The sequence below is a fragment of the Sceloporus undulatus genome, chromosome 6 (genome assembly GCF_019175285.1).
Source record: "Sceloporus undulatus isolate JIND9_A2432 ecotype Alabama chromosome 6, SceUnd_v1.1, whole genome shotgun sequence".
In the NCBI taxonomy this organism is placed as follows: Eukaryota; Metazoa; Chordata; class Lepidosauria; order Squamata; family Phrynosomatidae; genus Sceloporus; species Sceloporus undulatus.
Window position 1 is genome coordinate 162,853,185 of NC_056527.1, and position 6,430 is coordinate 162,859,614.

The window sequence follows — 6,430 nt, forward strand, 5'->3', positions numbered from 1 at the left end:
CCAGGGAAGTCATCATGGTATGAGAACAGGGAAGAAATTTAAAAGGAAAAAGAGATTATATCTTCATGTAGAATTTAGTTAAAGTTACTATAAGGAAAAGTTAAACACGAAGGTCATATCTCCCAGGGTGATTGGAGAGCAGTAATAATCGCTGTAAAGGAAAGGAAGTTTTTGTTTACTGTGTTTGTTTTTATGTATATGTGACTGATGTAAGGAGTAGGTATATGTATATATTTGTTTTATGTTTTATGTGATATAGTTTGTGTATGAAGAATTTTAAATAAATAAATAAAAAATAAACACTTTTGCCAGATGAAGAAGCCAGTGGAGCTTCCAAAGCTTGTAAGCATTTCGACTGGCTAAGGAAAGTGTCTCTGTTTTGTGGATGTGGGATGTGATTATACTTGCTAGATGGCCAACACAGCTCCTCCTGCATCTGTATTCCGACTTTGTCCAAGTTGCCTCACTCCTTTGTGAAGCCACACTCTTTTGTTAAGTAGGGAGCACTGAATAATGTGGAAACAAAGTTGGAATAATGTGGGTTAATAAGTCCAGTGTTGCAACCTTTCAAAGCTCCACTGGGTTCTTGGTGATTTTAAAGAGCTTGTCCTGAGGAAGAGGCCAGTGGAGCTTTGAAAGCTTGCAAGCTGGATCTTGTGCAGTTGGGTTGGCCCAAGAAAGGGAGAGCTGTTTTGAAGATTTGGGATGTTATGGTACTTTTGTCCCAGACTATAGCTGGATCGCAACTCCAACAGACAGGTTAAAGTACAGGAGGATTTTTTTCTGGGTTGTGCTTCTCTGGGTTTTCAGTTCAGAGGCAGATCTGGTTCTTTTTTCTTTTCTTTTGCATATTATCTTTATTGAGTACAAATAAAATGCAATTAACATTTTTCTACATGCTATAATATGTTTGTCTTATTACTTTGTATCCCATCCTCTTCTTGCTATATTTACTTTGACTTGACTCCTCTCGTATCAATAAACCTCCTAATCTAAGGTCTTTTGTAGCTATTTATCCTCATATCTAAACCATCTCACACACATATATATTAATGTGTGTGTTCGGATGTATCTTGATTTCAAGTTGAAACACAACTATAAACCAACAAGTATCTCAAGGCTGCAATGACAATTACTGATTTATAATCAATTTCCAAACACAGTTCTTTTAACTTACTCATCTTACAATGATTCACTGTTTCCAACTCCTTTTTTTACCATTCAAATGTATAATCATACTCTTATTGCTTTTGTATAGTATATTTTTGCATCTCAGTTTATCTTTGTTGTTGTTCCTCATTTATATAAATTGGCTGCCAGGGTTGCTTCTCAGCCTTTTGGCTAAGATCAAGTGTTGGACCTGGTTCTTTAAGGGGCTGGTCCTCTCTGCCTTCTTCATCCAGCCCCATCCCACCCAAGTTTCCTCGGGGTCCCTCCCTCCGACCCACATTGCACTAAACTTTCAGCTCCAAACTTTCCTTAGTCAGTCGGAAGGGAGCAGTCCATCCAGCCGCCTGCTTTGCTTTGCTTTTTCTCTGCCCTGACAGCCTCCAAAGCCAGGCATCTGCCTCTTTTGCCTGTAAGTAGAAGCCAGGGATGAAAGGAAGGGGGGCAGTTTGGGATGAGTTTTTTGGGGGGTTGTCTCGGGTGGGATTCTTCTTTGCATCCCCTGGGAAGGAGGGCAGGGCAGGGGCAGAGGGATGGGGTCCAGGGCAGAGGCAGATGCTTGCCTGCTTTGCTCTATGGAGGAAGCTCCAAACAGGTTTGGCTCCTGGGACAGGAGGCAGCTAGAGATGTTGCAATGGAGCAACGTGTTGTGTATAAGGTTGAACCAATTATGTCTGTAACGTGCCATGAGAATGTTATGGCACTATATAAATAAATATCATCATCATCATCATCATCATCATCATCAACAATATATGTGTGGTGGTTGCACCAAGGGGGTGCTGACCGCACCAGGTAACATCTTAAGGAGAGGTGACACCACTGCTCCTCAAACACCTACCTTTTGCCAGAAATTGGCTGCAGCATTCACCCGCTTCCCTTTAAAATGCTTTAAGAGATGGTGGGCATGGGGTAAAGCTCAGCGGGAGGACAAAGGGGGAGGCCCCAGAATGTTTTTAAATTAACATTTCAAATTTCAAATTTTTTACAACATTCTTTGAAAATTTCAAAAAAAATGTTATTCTTTTAAAAATTTCTTTCCAAACTTCCCGTCTTTAACCCACTCTTCACGGTGTGTATGTGAGTGCATTTAGGTTGCACACATGATCTTGTAATTTAAAGGGATCGTTTTAATTTTGCCGGTTCTGTACATCATTAGCATGACATTCTGTGGCATATGGGAATTGTGACTGACAAGTAACATTAGCACAAAAAAGGATGACTAAGAATTCTATATGGTATGAAATAGGAGGAGGAGGAGGTCAATGGGGGAGTGACACCATGAGTTCCCACACTGGGTGACACCAACCCTAATGGCCATTATCCCAGGAATATCCTGGGAATATCCCGCAATTGTGATAAAGATTTTTGCATGACGTTGAAAAGCGATTGAAGTGCCACTAACTGTGAATAACCGGGCAATAAACAGCAACAAATCATTCACGGGAAGATCCCCAAAATGATTTCTTGCTGTTTATTGCCTGGTTATTCCCTGCTTTTTCCTTGGATAATGGCTTTTTTATTGGGCTGTGTCTGAAAATCTTAATTGCGATTTAATAGTAAGTGTGCGATTTTCATGGGATAAACCCCATTTAAACTTCCAATTCTCCTCCATGTGATAAAGTCATAGAGTTGGAAGATACCCCAAGGGCAATCTACTCCACCACCCTGCCATGCAGGAACTCACCATCAAAGCACCCCCAACAGATGGCCATCCAGCCTCTGTTTAAAGACCTCCAAAGAAAGGTACTCCACTACTCTCCGAGGGAGTGTGTTTCACTGTGAAACAGCTTTTACTGTCAGGACGTTCTTCCTAATGTTGAGGTGGAATCTCTTTTCCTGGAGCTTGCATCTATTGTTCTGGGTCCTCTTCTCTGGAGCAGCAGTAAACAAGCTTGCTCCATCCTCAATATGACTCCCCTTCAAATATTTAAACAGGACTATCATATCACCTCTTCACCTTCTCTTCTGCAGATTAAACATACCCAGCTTCCTAAAAGTCTCTCCTCATAGGACATGGTTTCCAGAGCCTTCACTGTTTTGGTTGTCCTCCTCTGGACACATTCCAGCTTCTCAACATCCTTTTTGAATGTTGGTGCTCAGAACTGGACACAGTATTCCAAAGCAGAATAGAGTGTCACTATTGCTTCCCTTGATCTAGACAGTATATCCAAAAAGCCTATAATCACATTGGCTTTTTTAGCTGTCCCATCACACGGTTGACTCACATTCAACTGGTTGTGTGCCTTCAAGTCGTTTCCAACTTCTGGCAACCCTATGGCAACACTATCCTGGGGGTTTCTTGGCCAGATTTGTTCAGAGGAGGCTTCCCCTGAGGCTGTGTGTGTGTGACTTGCTCAAGGTTTTTGTTGTTGTGTGCCTTCAAGTCGTTTCTGACTTCTGGCGACCCTAAGGCAACCCTACCATTGGGTAAGATTGGTTCAGAGGAGGGTTTTCATTGCCATCCCATGAGGCTGAGAGTGTGTGACTTGCCCAAGGTCATCCAGGGAAGAAGAGAAAGAGAAATTGATCTAGCCACTTTCCCAGAGCTCCCAAGATGGCAAGCATTAGTGTTAGAGTATATTCAGGGCTAGCCATGTTGGCCATATAGATACATCCAAGAGCATCCAAAAGCCACAAAACAGTGATACTTTGTCTCCTAGTACATACATGGTCAAAACGAGTGGCCTCTGTCTACACGGATACCATCTTGCAACAACAGTGTGGTATAGTGGTTTGAGCATTGGACTATGACGCTGGAGGCTAGGGTTTGGCCATGGAATCCCTCAGTGACTTTGGGTGAGTCACACTATCTCAGCCTCTGGTGATGGGAATGGTAACCCCTCTCTGAAGAAATTTGCCAACAAAATATTGGAGGTTGCCATAAATTGGAGACAACTTGAAGGCACAACAACAACAACAACAACAACAACAACCCACATGGGCAGAAGGAGGAGTGGCCTCTGCCTACCTAGATAACCCTCCATACCATTTTAACTCAGAACAACACCAACAGCATCTTGACAAGATGCAGGTCGGTGACTGACGTCGTGATATATTTTGTGTCCTGCATGTTTTTTAACGCCGTTGCCTGATAAAGAAGTCGGTGGAGCTTCAAAAGCTTGCAACATGTCTTGTGTGCATTTTTGGTGGCCCCAATAAAGGTATCACTGCTTTGTGGATTTTGGATGTTACTGTACTAAGCTTTAGTATTGGCATTAAAAATAGTACTGCACCTTTTGAACATCCACTCTGCTTTGTCTGTGTGTGTGTGTGTGTGTGTCTGTGCTTTTTGTGAAAGTTAGGTGGGATGTACAAGAGAGTATTCAGTCTGGGTCAAGGAAGCTCTTCTCTTTTGACCACTTGCATTACAGGCCAGTTGAAAGGGCAGACCAGATTTGGTTTTGCTTAACCGGAAGCTTGATTCTATTCATGAGTGAAGTCTCAACATGTGAGAACACATCTAATGCCATATGTATTGGTTATGGAAGAGGAAAAGACTCAACAGTCATGTAGAGAATAATGCTTGGAAATGTGGAAGGCAGTGGGAAAAGAGGAAGAGCTTATTCCAAGTGGCCACAGAATATGTGTCAGAGTCTTCTCCCATATTCACACTTGAGGCTTTAACCAACTCAGAATTTTTAACCAGCTTGTCTACAAACCTGAACTGTAAAATGAAAGTGAGAGGCAGATCTTTTTAAATGAACAAATCACACTTGCGTCAGTTGAAATGTAAGCTTGATTTCTCTTTCAAATACTTTCCATCAATTTTTAATGCCAATAATTTTGATCTGATGGAATGCAATAGACAAGTACATGGGGCCACTCTGTGATCTTGGGATGGTAGGATTCACGTTTTGTTCACACTTGCTTTTGGGAAGCCATTATCTTGGCCACATATTTGCATGGCAGCAGTGCTGGTCTTTAAGACTTAGATAGAATCACAGAATCATAGAGTTGGAAGAGACCGCAAGGGCCATCCAGTCCAACCCCCTGCCATGCAGGAAATCACAATCAACGCATCCCCGACAGATGGCCATCCAGCTTCTGTTTGAAGACCTCCAAGGAAGGAGACTCCACCACAGATCCAGCTACAGCTTACCAGCTGAAGATCAATCAATATATGGCTTCCTTCAGGTCTACCATATTGTCATGTCTCTTCAAGTATGATTTATGGCAATCACATCCTAAGGTTTTCTTGGCAAGATATATTCAATAGAGATTTGCCATTGCCTTCCTCATAGGGCTGAGAGAATGTAACCTGACCAAAGTCACCATAGGGCTTTCCATGTTACAGTCACAGTTCAAATGCTAGTCTCCCAGAGTCCTAGTCCAGCACTTGTACTACTATATCACACTAGTTTTCTAGAAAAAGTTGTTCATGGTACTGTGATTACTATTGTTTTATGATATGTTTTAGCCTTGGCTGTTTCTACGTTCTCTACAGAGATTTGCTCTATCTTGGCAAATACCTTACGGCTGCATCCGCACTGCAGAAATAATCCAGTTTCTGTAGTGTGGATGCAGCCTACCTTCTCTTCCTCATCCCAGTTCGTTCAATAAAGTTCTCCCATTCTCCATTTCTGAATTTTATGCATTTTTGCTCAAAAGTAAGCCTATTTGTGTCCAATGGGGTTTATTCTCAGGCAAGTGTGCTTTTGTTGGCAGCCATAGGGGTGTCTTGTGTGTTGTACTTTAGGCCAGCAGACTCTAGACTTGTGGGGTCTACTGTAAATTTTATTAGAACTTTCCATCAGGTGAAAAGTAATGGCTCAATGGAGTTAAAAGTCTTCCAAGAACACACACTCAGCACAGGAATAGATTTTCATAACCAGAAGTGAAGTTAACAACCATTATGCACACAAATGTTTTCCTAGATTTGCTTAGTTTCAGCAGACTAATATTTGAGCATCTAGAGCCCTCCTGGTATAATGGTTTGAGCACTGGTCTGCAGCTTTGGAGATCAAAGTTCAAATCCTGACTTGGAAACCCACTGAGTGACTTTAGGCAGGTCACACTCTCTCAGCCTCAGAGAATGACAAAGGCAACCCACCTCTGAATGAATCTTGCCAAGAAAACCCTGTGATAGTTTCATTTTAGGGTTGCCATAAGTTGGAAATGACTTGAAGGCATACAAGAACAATTTATGAACCGGGAGAGAGTATGCTGTTTCTGTTGTCAAACAAGCTGGGATTGGAAACCCTGGTTTGATTCTATCTATCTATCTATCTATCTATCTATCTATCTATCTATCTATCTATCT

General features: G+C 41.9%; 1 protein-coding gene across 1 annotated transcript in view; it reads left to right on the forward strand.

The window, feature by feature from the left end:
- Positions 1-1,501: 1,501 nt before the first annotated feature.
- The window catches only part of HAPLN3 (hyaluronan and proteoglycan link protein 3), a 17,197-nt gene continuing 12,268 nt past the window's right edge, over positions 1,502-6,430 (forward strand). Inside the window, exon 1 of the mRNA XM_042471114.1 lies at positions 1,502-1,579. The gene's annotated coding sequence lies outside the window, so the exon portion shown is untranslated. The remainder of the gene's footprint in view (positions 1,580-6,430) is intronic.